General features: G+C 35.2%; 1 non-coding gene across 1 annotated transcript; it reads right to left on the reverse strand.

The window, feature by feature from the left end:
- Positions 1 to 15,939: 15,939 nt before the first annotated feature.
- LOC112495848 (small nucleolar RNA R71) lies at positions 15,940 to 16,046 on the reverse strand. Its single transcript, XR_003062224.1, has one exon. It is a non-coding gene; the product is annotated as a small nucleolar RNA R71 (small nucleolar RNA).
- Between the last annotated feature and the right edge of the window lie 2,480 nt (positions 16,047 to 18,526).

An 18,526-nucleotide genomic window follows, 5' to 3' on the forward strand; every position in this document is an offset into this window, starting at 1 on the left:
TTTATTGGTTTTAATTTCTTTGTGAGAGTGTCACTACTTCCAGTGAGATTTTGGGGTTTGACATGTCATTCTTGAAAATAGCTATAACAAAGTCTACTGGGCTGATTCATGTGGATGGTTGATGTGGGTGTGATGTTGCTTTAGACTGGAGATAATGCTTATACTTTTATTTGATTGCTATCATTAATCTGATTGAATAAATACGTAGAAATATGAATTTATTAAAATACGTAGAAAATACAAGATGGAGAAGGAATTACAAAAAATGGAGCTCAAAAATGAATTCAGGGGTGTCCAATTAGGGGGAAAGCCCCCTTTTTATAAATACACTAAGTAAATCATGTTCATCGGATTAAAAACAATTTGGACGCTTAAGATTACGCCACGTGTCAACAGTATGTGGTTTGACCACGCGGTTTGAATAGTAACACGGTATGAACAATGAGGCGGTGTTGAGTGTTAGAAAATGCATATTTATGAAGGAGAAAACCGTCATTTTACATTTCAAGTCTTACTAACAACCCTTACTTTTATGTATTTAACCCTCTTGTGATTTAATTGCATGTGTTTTATTTTAATTAAGTATTTTATGTATTTTAGAGGCATTATAGTCATTTCACAATAAAGGAGAGATCAGACGGCAAAATGGACATTACTTTTGAACTCAGGACGGTCGAAAACCTTAGGAGGAGCATAAAAAGAAAAATAGCACTATTCACATGTACGGTACTATTCACGTGTACGGTATTGTCTACGTTACTATTCATGACACTGTTCACATAGACGGATCGATGACGTGGCATTGACCGATGATGTGGCATTGACTGATGAGGTGTCACGATCCTGTTGGACTAAAATTCTTATGTACTGTTGATGGTGACGTGGCAGCATATCAGTGGACGAAAAATCTCGCGTACGGTACATGCATCACACATGATTATTTTCAACCAAACCGCGTTACTGTTCAACCTGGGTCAAACCGTGTTACTATTCATCCGCATGGTCAAACCGCGTACTATTGACTGATGACGTGGCGCAATCCTGAGCGTCCAAACTGTTTTTAATCCGATGGCTATGATTTACTCCATGTATCTATAAAAAGGGGGCCTCCCCCCCTAATTTGATATCTTTGAATCCATTTTTGGGATCCATTTTCTATGTATTTTAATAAATTCCCATTTTGCCTCTAGTTCAATTATGAATAGCTAATTTTCTTTCAAGCTTGGGTTGAAGGTGAAGTCTCAACATGTGTCATGGGCTTTATTTGATAAATTTATTTTCTCTTCCCCTCTAGTTTTTGTGGATGTTTTGACTTCTCGTCGATAAATAATACTAATCTTATCTAGTACCGCCTTGGTTTCACCGGCCCCATAGTACAAGGTTATTATTATTTGGCATGATAAGCCCTTAGCACCATATTGATTAGAGCGTGGTTCATGAGGTGTGGATTCCCCCCTCATGATTTAATTGGTATTAATAAGGAATATTTAGCCCATGATGCATGTTGATACGGATCCAGATACCCAAGTACGTCATTTCAATAGAATTATCTTCAATTTATTCTCGTCATTTCAATTCTAATTTTAGAATTTATTCTCGCAAATTTAATTTAAGAATTAGCATATTTCAAATCATTTCCACTACAAATCCAATCACCCATTTATAAAATTAATTCTACACACAATTAAAATCTACCTCCTCGTGGGATCGACACTCGTCACCATTGATCTATACTACAATAGATTCGTGCACTTGTGAGTTCAATAAAACCGTCATTTTACATTTCAAGTCTTACTAACAACCCTTAATTTTATGTATTTAACCCTCTTGTGATTTAATTGCATGTGTTTTATTTTAATTAAGTATTTTATGTATTTTAGAGGCATTATAGTCATTTCACAATAAAGGAGAGATCAGACGGCCAAATGGACATTACTTTTGAACTCAGGACGGTCGAAAACCTTAGGAGGAGCATAAAAAGAAAAATAGCACTATTCACATGTACGGTACTATTCACGTGTACGGTACTGTCTACGTTACTATTCATGACACTGTTCACATAGACGGATCGATGACGTGGCATTGACCGATGATGTGGCATTGACTGATGAGGTGTCACGATCCTGTTGGACTAAAATTCTTATGTACTGTTGATGGTGACGTGGCAGCATATCAGTGGACGAAAAATCTCGCGTACGGTACATGCATCACACATGATTATTTTCAACCAAACCGCGTTACTGTTCAACCTGGGTCAAACCGTGTTACTATTCATCCGCATGGTCAAACCGCGTACTATTGACTGATGACGTGGCGCAATCCTGAGCGTCCAAACTGTTTTTAATCCGATGGCTATGATTTACTCCATGTATCTATAAAAAGGGGGCCTCCCCCCCTAATTTGATATCTTTGAATCCATTTTTGGGATCCATTTTCTATGTATTTTAATAAATTCCCATTTTGCCTCTAGTTCAATTATGAATAGCTAATTTTCTTTCAAGCTTGGGTTGAAGGTGAAGTCTCAACATGTGTCATGGGCTTTATTTGATAAATTTATTTTCTCTTCCCCTCTAGTTTTTGTGGATGTTTTGACTTCTCGTCGATAAATAATACTAATCTTATCTAGTACCGCCTTGGTTTCACCGGCCCCATAGTACAAGGTTATTATTATTTGGCATGATAAGCCCTTAGCACCATATTGATTAGAGCGTGGTTCATGAGGTGTGGATTCCCCCCTCATGATTTAATTGGTATTAATAAGGAATATTTAGCCCATGATGCATGTTGATACGGATCCAGATACCCAAGTACGTCATTTCAATAGAATTATCTTCAATTTATTCTCGTCATTTCAATTCTAATTTTAGAATTTATTCTCGCAAATTTAATTTAAGAATTAGCATATTTCAAATCATTTCCACTACAAATCCAATCACCCATTTATAAAATTAATTCTACACACAATTAAAATCTACCTCCTCGTGGGATCGACACTCGTCACCATTGATCTATACTACAATAGATTCGTGCACTTGTGAGTTCAATAAAACCGTCATTTTACATTTCAAGTCTTACTAACAACCCTTAATTTTATGTATTTAACCCTCTTGTGATTTAATTGCATGTGTTTTATTTTAATTAAGTATTTTATGTATTTTAGAGGCATTATAGTCATTTCACAATAAAGGAGAGATCAGACGGCCAAATGGACATTACTTTTGAACTCAGGACGGTCGAAAACCTTAGGAGGAGCATAAAAAGAAAAATAGCACTATTCACATGTACGGTACTATTCACGTGTACGGTACTGTCTACGTTACTATTCATGACACTGTTCACATAGACGGATCGATGACGTGGCATTGACCGATGATGTGGCATTGACTGATGAGGTGTCACGATCCTGTTGGACTAAAATTCTTATGTACTGTTGATGGTGACGTGGCAGCATATCAGTGGACGAAAAATCTCGCGTACGGTACATGCATCACACATGATTATTTTCAACCAAACCGTGTTACTATTCAACCCGGGTCAAACCGTGTTACTGTTCATCCACATGGTCAAACCGCGTACTGTTGACTGATGACGTGGCGTAATCCTGAGCGTCCAAACTGTTTTTAATCCGATGGCCATGATTTACTCCATGTATCTATAAAAAGGGGGCCTCCCCCCCCTAATTTGATATCTCTAAATCCATTTTTGGGATCCATTTTCTGTAATTCTCTCTCCATCTTGTATTTTCTATGTATTTTAATAAATTCCCATTTTGCCCCTAGTTCAATTATGAGTAGCTAATTTTCTTTCAAGCTTGGGTTGAAGGTGAAGTCTCAATATGTGTCATGGGCTTTATTTGGTAAATTTATTTTCTCTTCCCCTCTAGTTTTTGTGGATGTTTTGACTTCTCGTCGACAAAAGGCGGCCCCCTAGTACAAGGTTATTATTATTTGGCATGATAAGCCCTTAGCACCATATTGATTAGAGCGTGGTTCATGAGGTGTGGATTTCCCCCTCATGATTTAATTGGTATTAATAAGGAATATTTAACCCATGATGCATGTTGATACGGATCCAAATATCCAAGTACGTCATTTCGATAGAATTATCTTCAATTTATTCTCGTCATTTCAATTCCAATTTTAGAATTTATTCTCGTCATTTCAATTCCAATTTTAGAATTTATTCTCGTCATTTCAATTCCAACTTTAGAATTTATTCTCGCCAATTTAATTTAAGATTTAGCATAGTCCAAATCATTTCCACCACAAATCCAATCACCCATTTACAAAATTAATTCTACACACAATTAAAATCCACCTCCTCGTGGGATCGACAGTCGTCACCATTGATCTATACTACAATAGATTCGTGCACTTGCGAGTTCAATAAAATTTGCACAACAGGCGGCTTGAATAGTGACGTAGTTTGGTTATAAATAATTTCGTGTATATCCATGTACCGTACGCACTATTTTCGGTCCACTAACATGCTGCTACGTCACCAATCAACAGTACATAAGAATTTTAGTCTAATAAGATCGTGACCCCTCGTCGGTCAATCTTATGTCATCGGTCAATGCCACATCATTATTCCGTAATGTGAACAGTGTCGTAAATAATAACATGGACAGTACCGTGTACATGTGAATACTACCGTACATGTGAACAGTGCCATTTTTCTTTTTATACTCCTCCTAAAGTTTTTTACTATCCTGAGTTTAAAAGTGATGTCCGTTTTGCTGTCTGATCTCTCGTTTATTGTAAAATGACCATGATGCCCCTAAAATACATAAAATACTTAATTATAATACAACACACATAATTAAATCATAAGAGACTTAAATAGATAAAAGTAGGGATGTTAGTGAGACTTGGAGTGTAAAATGGTAATTTTCTCCTTTATAAATATACACTTTCTAGCACTCAACACATCCCCCAACCAGCTTGTTGCTCATCCTAAGCAAAGTAAGCGAAAATAAAATTTAAACTTTAAATGATTTTTTTTAAATCGTGTTTATTCAATCAGACTAACGATAGCAATCAAATAAAAGTATAAACATTATTTCCAGTCTAAAGAAACATCACACCCACATCAACCATCCACATGCATCAGTCCAACAGACTTTGTCATACCTATAGTAATCAAGCCACTTTCAAGAATGACATGTCAAACCGCAAAAGCTCACCGATAGTAGTGACACTCTCACAAAAAAATTAAACCCAATAAAAATAGTCACTCCAATGAATGGTGAATTGGGAGAAAATAATAAAGAAATATTATCACACACTCTCGCCAAGATAAAGGGAATATGCCCATGCCTTAGAAATAACACAATCTTTAAGTCAAACAAAATGCTAGTCAAACCAATTTATTTATTTTTTTCTTTTTGTTCTTTTTTTTATGCACATTACAGCTTTTTAGTGCATATAACTAGCTTCTACTTCAGACTATAAATCCCTAAAATCAAGAAGTATCAGCATGATTAAGCATTTCAGTTATTATTTCTTGCATACATGAGACAACTAACTCTTCTCCAATCAGTGAGTTAGACAAACTGCCCAAAGGTTTTAGGGCTCTTGGGATGATGCCTAACATTTGGCTTTCTTTAACAAAAGCAGCTTCTGAGACCAATTTTGACAACCCTCGGTTACCTCTTCCATACACCAAGTGTAATTTTCTCTCTGCTATGCTTCGACTAAGATCTTCCTGCCTCAACGAACTCTTTATGTTTGATATAGTTAAATCCATAAAGCACACAAATCTTTTTGAATTGTTTATGAGAATAGTTTCCATTGGAATACTTTTCAAAAATAATTTGTGAGTGCTTAACAAAAAATCATATTTAAGAATCTTGGTGATAGTGGGTCACAGCTGTGTATGAGGAAGTATGTTGTGTCAATTAATGCGTAAAGCACATGGCTTGAGAGTAAAAAAAAATGATAAAAAGAAAAAAATGATAAAATAAAATTATTAAAGACAATAATGCAACTGATAAAACAACAATTAAATAAAACAACAGCGAAGTAAAGTGATATTTATAGGTAGTTGTGACTGTGGCTCACATCTTCCTTTAGTTTTACGTCCAGAAACAGCTTGAACGCCCTCTATGAGTCGAGGATGGGAAGAGCCCTCTATGGGTTGAGGATGGGAAGAGCCCTCTATAGATCGAGAATGGGCTTCCCATCCAATTTTCTTATAAACTAGCAAACATGGTCGTTTATAGTCAGATTCCGGAGACAATATCGTGCACGCTCTTTCTAGAATAATGGCCATAATTGGAGAATTGCTTCTTGTACATATCCACTAGAATGCATTTCAAGAAACAAAAAGATATCATCTAATGACTCTTTATTCAAGCCATTCCTAATGAATTAAATTTTATCATCCCTGTTATCAGATACCATTCCTAAAGAATATGATTTTTTTATCGCATCTCATTCTCGCACATTTATGACAAGCAACATAAAGTCTTCGAGCTCTTCGTTTTCTTGCATAATTTTTTTTATCACAACCAGGCATGTATGCAATAAATTTGGGAGGCAACTCACTTACCAATCATACTTTGGCCTCGATTAACCAGCGGATGTCAACAGGTATGTTATTCCTCATAAGCAATCACATACGTTCGGACCCAGCTTTGTAGATTGTAAGGAGGGCATTCTGAGGAAGTGAAGGGAATAGATTGTAAAGCTTTATTAAAATCTCATTTATATCCATACCTTCACCTTAGAATATCAGTTATTATGGGAAACTGAAGTAATAAACTTGATTGTCACGGAGTACCGTTATCCTCCACTTAACTGGGGTAACAAACTAAAGCACACAAACAAAGTAACAAACTAAAACACACAAAGAAAATTACAATCGTCCCCTTAATGAATTTACCTCAAGCTTCAACTGGATGTCATAGATACCTCCTTCAATGTCTCTGAGTTGTCTTTATGAAGCCTCAACATGGGATACTAACTCTGGTGGTTGTAGATCCCAAATATGATGTGTTTTACAAAATCGAATCTGCCTTCTGAAATGAGAATTTACACGTTAAAGTCATCTAAGAAGGTCCAGGAGGATCTGTTTAGTTGAGGCACTCATGATTAATAATAATAAAAGAAAACTTAATGGTTAAACAAACACACTTATGCAAAAATAATTTCAATTAGCAAAAGAATAGTAAAATGAAAGAAAAAAATCAAATCACCGAAAAGAAAGAAAAATCTCAATTCAAATTTTGTAGGTCACTCAAATTTCTTTCGATGTCCTCTCTATGTGGTTGGTACTTTAGATATGGCTTTAATCTTTGACCATTAACTTTAAAAGTGACACCGTTATTTGGTTCATTAATTTCAATTGCTCCATGTAGAAAAACAATGTGAACAATAAAGGGACCAGACCATCGAGCGAGTAACTTACTTGGGAATAGGAGCAAGAGAGAATTGAATAAAAGTACTTTCTGACCTGGGGTGAAAGATTTTCTCAAAATTTACTTGTCATGAAAGACTTTCATTCACTACTTGTAAAGCTTGGCATTTTCGTATGCATCACTGCGAATTTCTTCAAGTTTTGCCAACTGTAATCTTCTTTCTAAGCTAGCTTGCTGCATGTCAAAGTTGAATTTCTTAATACCTCAGTACGCACTATGCTCAAGTTCCACAGGTAGGTGGTAAGCTTTTCCATACACTAGTCTATAGGGTGACATCCCAATCGAGGTCTTGAAAGCCGTTCTATATGCCCATAATGCATCATTGAGTCTTAATGAACAATCTTTTCTGTCTGGCCTCACCGTCTTTTCTAATATATGCTTTATTTCTCGATTGGAGATCTCAACTTGGCCATTGGTTTGCAGATGGTATGAGGTCGCCACTTTGTGAGTAATAGAATACTTTATCAAAAGAGCTTTGAATGATTTGTTACAAAAGTGGGCACCACCATCACAGATTATTACTCGAGGGAATTCAAAGCATGAAATAATGTTGCTTTTCAAAAATCCTATTACCATCTTGTGATCATTGGTTCTACATGGAATTTTTTCTACCCATTTCGATATTTAGTCAACAGCAACCAATATATATTGATGGCCAAAAGGAGGAAATGGTCTCATGAAGTCGATACCCCCTACATAAAAAATTCTCAACCACTAAAATTGGATTTAGTGGCATCATATTCCTTCGTGTAATGCTCTCTATTCGTTGACACCTATCACATGAAGAGCAAAAAGTGTAAGCATCTCAAAATATAGTTGGCTAATGAAACCCATATTATAAAACTTTAGTAGCTGTTTTTTTAGCGCTAAAATGGCCTCCACAAGTTTGTTCATGGGAGAATGAAAGGATATTTTGAAATTCATTTTCTGAGACACATCGTCTGACAATTTGATCTGCACTCTGGAAGTTAACCTGTAACAAGATAATTAACGATATCAGCATACCATGGTAATTCTTCCACACTCATCAATTGTTCATCTAGAAATGACTCATTCAATGTCAATGGCTCTGTAATTGTGTCAAAATGAATACAAGAAAAATGGTCAGCCACAATATGTTCTGTGCCTTTCTTATATTTGAATTCCAAGTCAAATTGCTGCAAAAGTAACACCTAATGAATTTGTCTGACTTTTGCATCTTTCTTTGTGAGAAGATATTTAAGAGCAACATGATCGGTGAGCACAATTATTTTACAACTAATGAGATAAGATCAAAATTTCTCTAATGCAAACACTACTACTAACATTTCTTTTTCAGTGGTTGAATAGTTCAACTATGCATCATCCAATGTCATACTAGCATGGTAAATAACATGGGAAATTCGATCAACTGTTTGTCCTAATGCTGCTCCTACTACATAATCAGATACATCACACATGAGCTCAAATGGTAAGTTCCAATTTGGGGGCTGAATGATGGGTGATGATGTCAACAACTTCTTTAGATTTGCAAATGCTATAAGACATGAATCATTAAAAACAAAAGGTACATCCTTAGCAAGTAGATTGCATAAGAGTCTAGAAACTTTGCTAAAATTTTTAATGAAACGTCTATAAAAACCAGCATGACCAAGGAAATATTTTACTTCTCTAATTATTTTAAGTGGAGGAAGATTGTAAATGAGATCCACTTTGGCTTTATCAACCTCAAACCACTTTGCTCGAAATAATGTGACTGGGAACAATACCTTATTTTACCATAAAATGACACTTCTCCCAATTTAAGACTAAATTCTTCTCTATACATCTCTACAGAACTAGTGTTAGATGATGTAAACATTGATCGAATGAATCACAAAAAACAGAAAATTCATCCATAAAGACTCCAACGAATCGTTCAACCATATCAGAAAAAAATGCCTAACATGCATCGTTGAAATATGGCAGGTGCATTACATAATCCAAATGGCATCCTCCTATATGCAAAAGTGCCCAAAGGAAAAGTGAAAATAGTCTTCTCTTGATCTTTTAGTGCTATGAGAATCTGATTATATCCTGAGTAGCCATCTAGAAAATAATAAAATTCATGACCTGTTAATCTATCAAGCATTTGATCGATACATAGTAAAGAAAAATGGTCTTTACATGTGACAGAATTCAACTTTCTATAATTAATGCATACACGCCACCTTGTAGTCATTCTAATGGGTATCAATTCATTATTAGCATTGGTAACTACTGTAACTCCTGACTTTTTAGGGACAACTTGTACAAGACTGACCCATGAATAATCAGAAATAGGGTAAATGATACCTGCATCTAATAGCTTAAGGACTTCAGTTCTAACAACTTTTTTCATATTAGGGTTCAATCGACATTGCATTTCCCTAATAGATTTAGCATTTTCATCAAGGTGAATGTAATGCATGCAGTCAACTAGGTTTATACATTTTATGTCGGCTATGGTCCATCTTAATGCTCCTTTGTGCTCTTTTAAAACTTCCAACAACTTACCTTTTTGTTCGTCATTTAGGGATGATAAAATGATTACTGGCAGAGTGCTTTCTTCTCCCAAAAATGCATATTCCAAAGTGTTGGGTAATGGTTTGAGCTCGAGTTTTGATGGTGATTCTGATGATGTGATGAGTTTCTTCTCTGATAGTGCTAGTTGTTCAACTCTTGACTTCTATTTATTAGTGTCCATGGATGGTGCTGAGTCAAGTAGAGCGTTGACCTCATCGACTGATCTATTAATATCAAAATCCAAAACAAAGTGAGTTAAACATGTTTGTAAAGGGTCATCACTGAAGTTTGAAAGAAAAGTATTATCAATTATTTCTTTTATTAAATCCACATCAACAATTTCATCATTTGCATTGTGAATTGTTTGGCAATGTTGAAGATGTTTAACTCCATAGTCATGTTGCGAAAGGACAACTGCATATTTCCAGTCCTACATTGAATGTGAGCATCAGCAGTTGCCAAGAAAGGTCAGCCTAGGATAATATGGATGTGCTTCCTTGAATCTTAGACTGGTTGAGTGTCAATTACAATGAAATCAACAGAAAAATAAAATTTGTTTACCTGGATAAGCACATCCTCCACAATACCACGAGGGATTTTCATGGACCGATCTGCAAGCTGTAACACCACTGGAGTTGGGTGTAATTCTTCCAGTCCAAGTTTCACAAATACTGAGTAGGGTAACAGATTTGCACTAGCTCCTAAATCGAACAAAGCATTCTCAATTGTGTGGTTCCCTATACTACATGAGATAGTAGGGGAGCCTGAATTTTTTTATTTTAGAGGAATTTTGTGTTAGAGTATAGAACTAACGTTTTCTGTTAAAAAGACCTTCTTTTGAACGTGAATCTTTCTCTTTTTAGTACAAAGGTCTTTAAGAAACTTGGTATAAGATGACACTTGTTTTATAGCATCAAGCAAATGAATGTTAACACTTACCTGTTTAAAAATTTTAAAAATCTCACCTGTGGATTTTTTCTTCTTTCCTTTAGCTAACCTTTAAGGAAATAGAGCTTTAGGAATATATTCTCGTGAGTTGGTTTCTTCTTTTTTCTCTGATGACAAATCCTCAGCATTTACAGGTACAATTTGATTTGTTTTTGTCACCGGCATCTCCACTGTGTTGTCGACTTCTTTTCCTTTTCGCAAGGTCATGACGGCTTTGACCTCTCCATACTGCTGAGGTGAACTGGTACTTACTTCATGCACTCCTTTAGGATTAGCCACTGGTTGACTTGGGAATTTGTCTTTCTCAATAGTCATTGCCAGAGTTTGAACTAAAGAGACAAGTTGTCCCACCATTTTCTCGAGGTTTGAAAGTTATGGGGATTGAGAGTTGAAGTCTGTTCTCATCTTATTTCGTAGTTCATCAATGGTGCGGTTCTGTTGCTCGATCGTGGAGTGAGTAAGATTCTTGAAATTCTAGATTGCATCCTCCCATGGTCTGGGTTGAGAGTAGTTCTGGTTCTGATTGTATGGTCCAAATGGTGGCCGAAAGGCTTGAGGAATTTGTTGCATTGGTGGAGCTGGAGATGTTGGTCCATTCTATTGGAATCCTTGAGACCATGAAAAATTAGGGTGGTCTCTCCATGCAGGGTTATATGTGTTGGAGTATGGGTTGTAATTTGATGGTTTTCTCATTACACCTATGGCATTGACTTGATCTGAGTATGAGTCATGGTCATGTGGTTCTGTTGATTTAGCAGTCGTTAACAATATTATTTTTTGGGAAAGAAATCCCAAATCTCTAATGCACTTTTTGACATTAGCTCTCCTCCACTTGTTTTTATTAGCCATTCTTGCACATGCAGCATTAATCCCTCAAAAACGTATTAACATTGGTGTCATTTCTCGTACCCATGATATGGACACTTCAAGAGCAGCCCATTGAATCGCTCCCATACTTCGAAAAACTACTCGTCTTCTCTCTGGGTAAACTTTAAAATTTTCCTACAAATAAGTTATTTTTTTTTAATCAAATGTTATTGATGCCAATGTGCAAGTGTACACAACAAGTAATAAAGTGATGAATAATTAAGATCGTTTCCACAAGGATTGATGTTACTAGAAATGCTACAGCAATCACAATAGTGCAATCTACCTTGATTCCGAGAGGAACAAATGTAAAGTTGGTTGCTATTGAAATTGATAATTGTGAGAGAATAAAATGAAACAATGTAGTAATGAAATAAATTAAATAAAAATGTGTCAAAGAGTCAAATGAGAATAAGGTAGTTGAATAATCAAACTCTCTTTAAGGGCTGACTGCTTTTCATCAAGTTAACACCAGTTGCTACAACAATTTCTATAGCATTGGGCAGAATTTATTTTGCATCATCAACTGTCGCATATTGGAATTCTCATACCTGTAAGTATCTTACCAATGACCAGTTGCTATTCCACCTATGGCATGGCATTATGAACATCCATTCTCTCCACCCTATAAGGTGAGTACCTATGTTTAAGTTATCACAAATCTTAACTTCAAGTATGACCCTTATGAGATTCAAGATAAACTTAATCCAGGAAACTTAAATTAAGATCAAGTATTACTCTAATAATATCCATTAAGACATGCCATTTTGCGGCTCTATCTTAACTTGAACCATTAAATGGATGGTCAACTGAAATAACAATTATAATAATAGCTACTAGAGTAAAATGCTACAGCAGTGACATAGCAACTCATAAGAACAGTTAAGAACCCATTGGATCATTTGTCACTCAACTACAATCAAGTTTAGTTTATATTCTGAAAGAGAAAAACAAACAGCAACATATTGGTCACGAAATACATTGGTTTAATCAAAGAGTGAAGAAAGAATAAGTGAAGAACAATAGATAGTGAATCTAACAAACTCTGCTGGATTCTTCAATGATGCGGCCTTGGTTCCCTTGAGGTATGATCTTCTTCTTCTTTTTCTCTCTAATTTTTCCAAAAATAATTCGTTGTCGCCGTTTTTATATGACATGCACCTCCTTTTATAATTGAAAACTAGGGTAAACAAAAGCCTCGAGCGTACATGAGTCAAATTAGAAAACTGCAGATCGTAATTCTGCAGCTAACTCGCGCTAAGTTTTCTCCCTCGATGTTCTAGGATTGCTACATCAATGGTTGCTCCAGCAATGGCTATAACACTACACTGTTCTCGGTTGTGTTTCACTTCTTTTGTGGCCATATTCTTTCTTCTTCTTGCTAGCCTAATATCTCAGCATCCCTTCATGAATTCTGAACTTATAAAAACCTACAATTATGCACATGTTTTGAGCACAAATTACTTTAAATCAAGTAAAACTTATTAAGACTCAACTAAAATGGATGTTTATGAAAAATATAACCAAAATATAATAAAAACACATCATTTACTCTCTAAGTGGTATTGATTTAAGTCTAGAATTGTCATAATAGCTCTCATTTTATAGAGTTATCAGCAGACAATGTATTGAACCATGAACGAGTTCTATCCTTTAAAGAAAATGAGAATAATGTAAGTTTAACATCATCATCTAAAAAAATCTCATATTTAAAAGTTTGACAAACAACATGAAAATCATTCAGATAATTATATAGGTCCTCATTTTCTAGGCCATAGAATGTTGGGAGATAATTTAGCGCACTAGATTTTAACTCAAAACTCCTAACAACTACATTTGGGTATCTTATGCATAATGTGCTCAAATTAGCTAAGGGACTGAAGAAGTCCTTATATGGCCTCTCTGGTGGTGCTTGTTGTTGTTGCAAATCCATTTTAATTTTATTTTTTATTGCAATGTGTTTGTGTGTGCGAAGTATTTTTTCAAGTTCAAAGTCTATGGGCTCAAGATTAGGTAATTGTGACCTTCGACCATGCATGCAATAAACACAAAAAATGAGAATAAAATTAATAAAAATAAAGAAAAAAGGAGAAATTACGATACTAACTTTATCACGCTGTTACAACCTTACTATGAGAACACACTAAAACAATACGTGAAATAAATTAACTAAAATTAAAATAAGTTAAAAAGATAAAAGAAAAATAATTTGAAAATTAAATTATAGAATTTTAAAGAAGAGAAAAAGAAAAGAAATCCTTACCTCAAAATGCAGATTCACTTTTTTTCTTTTTTATTTAATAAGAAAAATTACAAGAAAATAAAAAAATTATTTACAAAAATTAATTCTACGAATTAAAAGAACTTACCTCCCCGGCAACGGCGCTAAAAACTTGTTGTGCAAATTTTATTGAACTCGCAAGTGCACGAATCTATTGTAGAATAAATCAATGGTGACGAGTGTTGATCCTACGAGAAGGTGGATTTTAATTATATGTAGATTTAATTTTCTAAGTAGGTGATTCAATTTATGGTGGAAGTGATTTAAATTATCTTAAAAGTTAAATTAAAATGGCAGAAATAACTTGAAGTGAAATCTATTAAAATGAAGCGCTTAGGTATTTGGATCTGTATTAACATGCACCACGAGCTTAATATTCCTTATTAGTGTCAATTAAATCATGAGGGGGGTTTCCACTCCTCATGAACCATACTCTAATCAGTATGGTGCTAGGGGCTTATTATGCCAAATAGTAATAACCTTGCACAAGGCAGCTGATTGAGCCAGTGTGGTATCTAGACAAGATTATTACTATCTATCGATAAAAAGTCAAAACATCCACAAAAATCAGAGGGGAAGAGAAAGTAAATTTACTAAATAAAGCTCATGGAACATGTTGAGACTTCACCTTCAACCCAAACTTGAAAGAAAATTAGCTACTCATAATTGAACTAGGGGTAAAATAGAAATTTATTAAAATACGTAGAAAATAGAAGATGGGGAAGGAATTACAGAAAATGCAGCTCAAAAATGAATTCAAGGGCGTCAAATTAGGGGGGAGCCCTTTTTTTATAGATACACTGAGTAAATCATGGCCAGCGGATTAAAAATAATTTAGACGCTCAGGATTACGCCACATGTCAACAGTACGCGATTTGACCACGTGGTTTGAATAGTAATGCGGTATGAACAGTGAGGCGGCTTGAATAGTGACGCAGTTTGGTTATAAATAATTCCGTGTATATGCATGTACCGTACGCATGATTTTCAGTCTACTAACATGTTGCCACGTCACCGATCAACAGTACATAAGAATTTTAGTCCAATAGGATCGTGACACCTCATCAGTCAATGTCATGTCACGTTCCGTATATGTGAATAGTGTCGTGAACAGTAACATGGACAGTATCGTACATGTGAAAAATGTCATTTTCCTTTTATGCTCCTCCTAAGGTTTTCGACTGTCATGAGTTCAAAAATGATGTCCGTTTTGCTGTCTGATCTCTCGTTCATTGTGAAATGATCATGATGCCCCTAAAATACATAAAATATTTAATTATAATACAACACATAATTAATCACAAGAGACTTAAATACATAAAAGTATGGATGTTAGTGAGACTTGGAGTACAAAATGGCAAGTTTCTCCTTTATAAATATACATTTTCTAGCACTCAACAGATGGCTTAAAAGATGTGGAAAACTTGACACCTCTTGGAGAAATACACCAATTAATGGTCAAGAAGGTCAGAATGGACAAAATGATCAGGGACAACCAGGAAACAACATCATATACATGGCAGACGATAGAGATAGAGCTATTAAAGACTATACCGTGTCGACCTCTCAAGTCATACATCCTGGAATAGTTATACCTGACGTTGAAGTTGACAATTTTGAGTTTAAACCAGTGATGTTTCAGATGCTGCAAACAGTGGGGCAATTTAATGGACTGCCATCAGAAGATCATCATCTACATCTTAAACTATTTTTGGAAGTGAATGATACTTTCAAGATTGCTGGAGCATCACAGGAAGCATTAAGGCTCAGACTTTTCCCATTTTCTTTGAGAGATCGAGCAAGAGCATGGTTGAATTCTCTACCATCAGATTTTATCACCATATGGAATGACTTGGCTGATAAATTTTTGATGAAATACTTCCCTCCGACCAATAATGCAAATTTGAGGAACGAGATTACATCTTTCAATCAACTTGGAGACGAGAGCTTCTATGATACATAGGAAATATTTAAAGAACTACTCAAAAGGTGTTCTCATCATAGTATCCCTTGCTGCATACAGGTGGAAACTTTTTACAATGGTCTCAACTTAAGCACTAGATTAATGGTGAATACTTCAACAAATAGAGACTTGTTATCTAAATCCTATAATGAAGCCTATGAAATTTTAGAAAGAATTGCTAACAACAATTATCAGTGGCCATCAACAAGACAAGCTGCAGCGAGAGGAACAACAAGGGTTCCTAATATAGACGCTTTGACAACATTGTCAGCCCAAGTAACCTTGTAAACAAATATGGTGAATGCTATGACTACTGCTCCAATAACTGTCAACCAAGTTGCCGAGGTCTCTTGTGTTTATTGCAGAAAATGACACTTATTTGATAAAGGTCCTGGGAATCCAGCTTCAGTCAATTATGTGGACAATTTCAATAGACACAATCAAAGCAATCCGTATTCAAACATCTATAATCCTGGATGGAGGCAGCACCTAAACTTTTCATGGAGCAACCAGAATCAGCCTACAGCAACACCTAGTGGACAGAACATACCTATTCAACCACCAGGATATTATCAGTAAAATCAAGGGCAAAGAAGCATCAACAATGATCAACTCAGCTCCTTTGAAGCTTTGATTAAGGATTATATTGTGAAGAATGAAGTGGTTGTCTAAAGTCATGATGTATCTTTGAGAAACCTGGAAAATCAAATTAGATAGCTTGCTACAACATTAAGCAACAGACCTCAAAACAGTTTACCCAGCAACACAAAAGACGCAAAAAAAGAAGGGAAAGAGTACTACAAAATGATTAATTTGAGATCTGGAAAGGTTATTCATAGTCCAGTTAGTGTATCAAAAAGAAGAGTTGAGTCCATTTCAATCCAAAGAGAAACTCAAATTGAAGAAGATCCACAATTCTCCACTTCACAGCACACTAGTGAGACCAGCCCAGCTACAACATTTACAAAAAATGATGATCTAACTCCTGAGGACAAAAATGCTACAGTACCAGCTCAGAACATGGCAAAAGAGAAGCAGTCTACACAACCTGCTACAGCATAGCAATTTAGGCACCCACCACCATTTCTTCAAAGGTTCCAGAGATAGTAACAAGACAAGCAGTTCAACAAAATCTTGGGAGTGCTGAAACAACTACATATCAATATGCCTTTTGTGAAAGCTCTAGAGTAAATATCGAATTATACGAAATTTTTTAAGGATATTTTGACAAGGAAAAGAAGACTTGGAAATTTTGAAACAGTTGCTCTAACACAAGAGTACAGTCGCATGCTTGAGAGCAAGATACCGCAGAAGATGAACGATCCAGGAAGTTTCACAATCTCATACTCCATAGGCACTAAATACAGTGGCAAAGCTGTAAACATGAATATTTCTTTAATAATGATTTTGATCATAACAAACTTTATTAAGATTGATTAAGTCTTTAAAAGCTTAAATTTTTTTAATACATTTTAAATAAATTGTTATTTTGAAATGGTAAAAGTTTGAACTTAAATGAGAAATGATTTTATGAAATTTGGTTTTTAATTTCATGTCCTTATTAAAATACCTTCTTGATACTGTCGGTAATTCGACATTATGATAATGACTAACCGATATCAAACATACTTGGAGATTTAGTTTTTGGACACTGTCGGCGATCCGACATCTTGATAACGGCGAACCGACATAGAATAGAGTTCAAGTTTAACCTCTGGACACTAACAGTAAACCGACTTCTTGAAAACAATAAGCCAACATGTTCTTTGTAGGTAGTGGAAGATAACGGTGATCCGACAATTTGAAAATCTGTCCAATGGTCACTTGCTCAAGTCAAAATGGTGATCTGACTTCTAGTTAACGGCGATTCAACTTCGAGTAAAAAGTCAATAATAGCTAGTTTTCAACTTCAACTATAAATAATCTCAATCAAATTCAAACAAGGGTTGATCACAACATTATCATTGAGTAAATTATTGAGCATACAATTTTCATTGAGCTTTAAATTCTTGTATACATTTCATTTACTTACACTTTAGAATTTCATTTGTAATCAAACGCATTGTGTGTGAGAGATTTATTTTGTAATCTTTTTTAAAATCAAATTGAAAGGTTGTAAGTGTTGGTGTTGGGATATACTTACGTTAAGAGATTGGGGATAATCTCTTATTGTAAAGGTTTATTGACACCTTGGAAGTCAATTGTAAGTGTGGTTGAAGCCTTGGAGGCTTGCTTAGTGGAATCCTCAAGCCCTGTGAGCTTGGAGGTGTTGATGTAGGCACAATTAACCGAACCATGCAAAAATCAAGTGTTTGTTTTCTCTTCCCTTACTATTTTATTATTGTGCTTGATTAAATTTATTATTTATGTTCTTATTAAGGCAATAGATCAAATTGTTGTGTGGTTTTTTTTGCATAAGTTTTTAAAATCCCAATGCACCCCCTTGTGTTGCTTAGATAGTATTTCATTTGATATCAGAGCGAGGTTCTCTTATTAGGACTGAACTGTTTAGAGTAAAAGATCC

Source organism: Citrus sinensis, chromosome 2, assembly GCF_022201045.2.
Source record: "Citrus sinensis cultivar Valencia sweet orange chromosome 2, DVS_A1.0, whole genome shotgun sequence".
NCBI classification, from domain to species: Eukaryota; Viridiplantae; Streptophyta; class Magnoliopsida; order Sapindales; family Rutaceae; genus Citrus; species Citrus sinensis.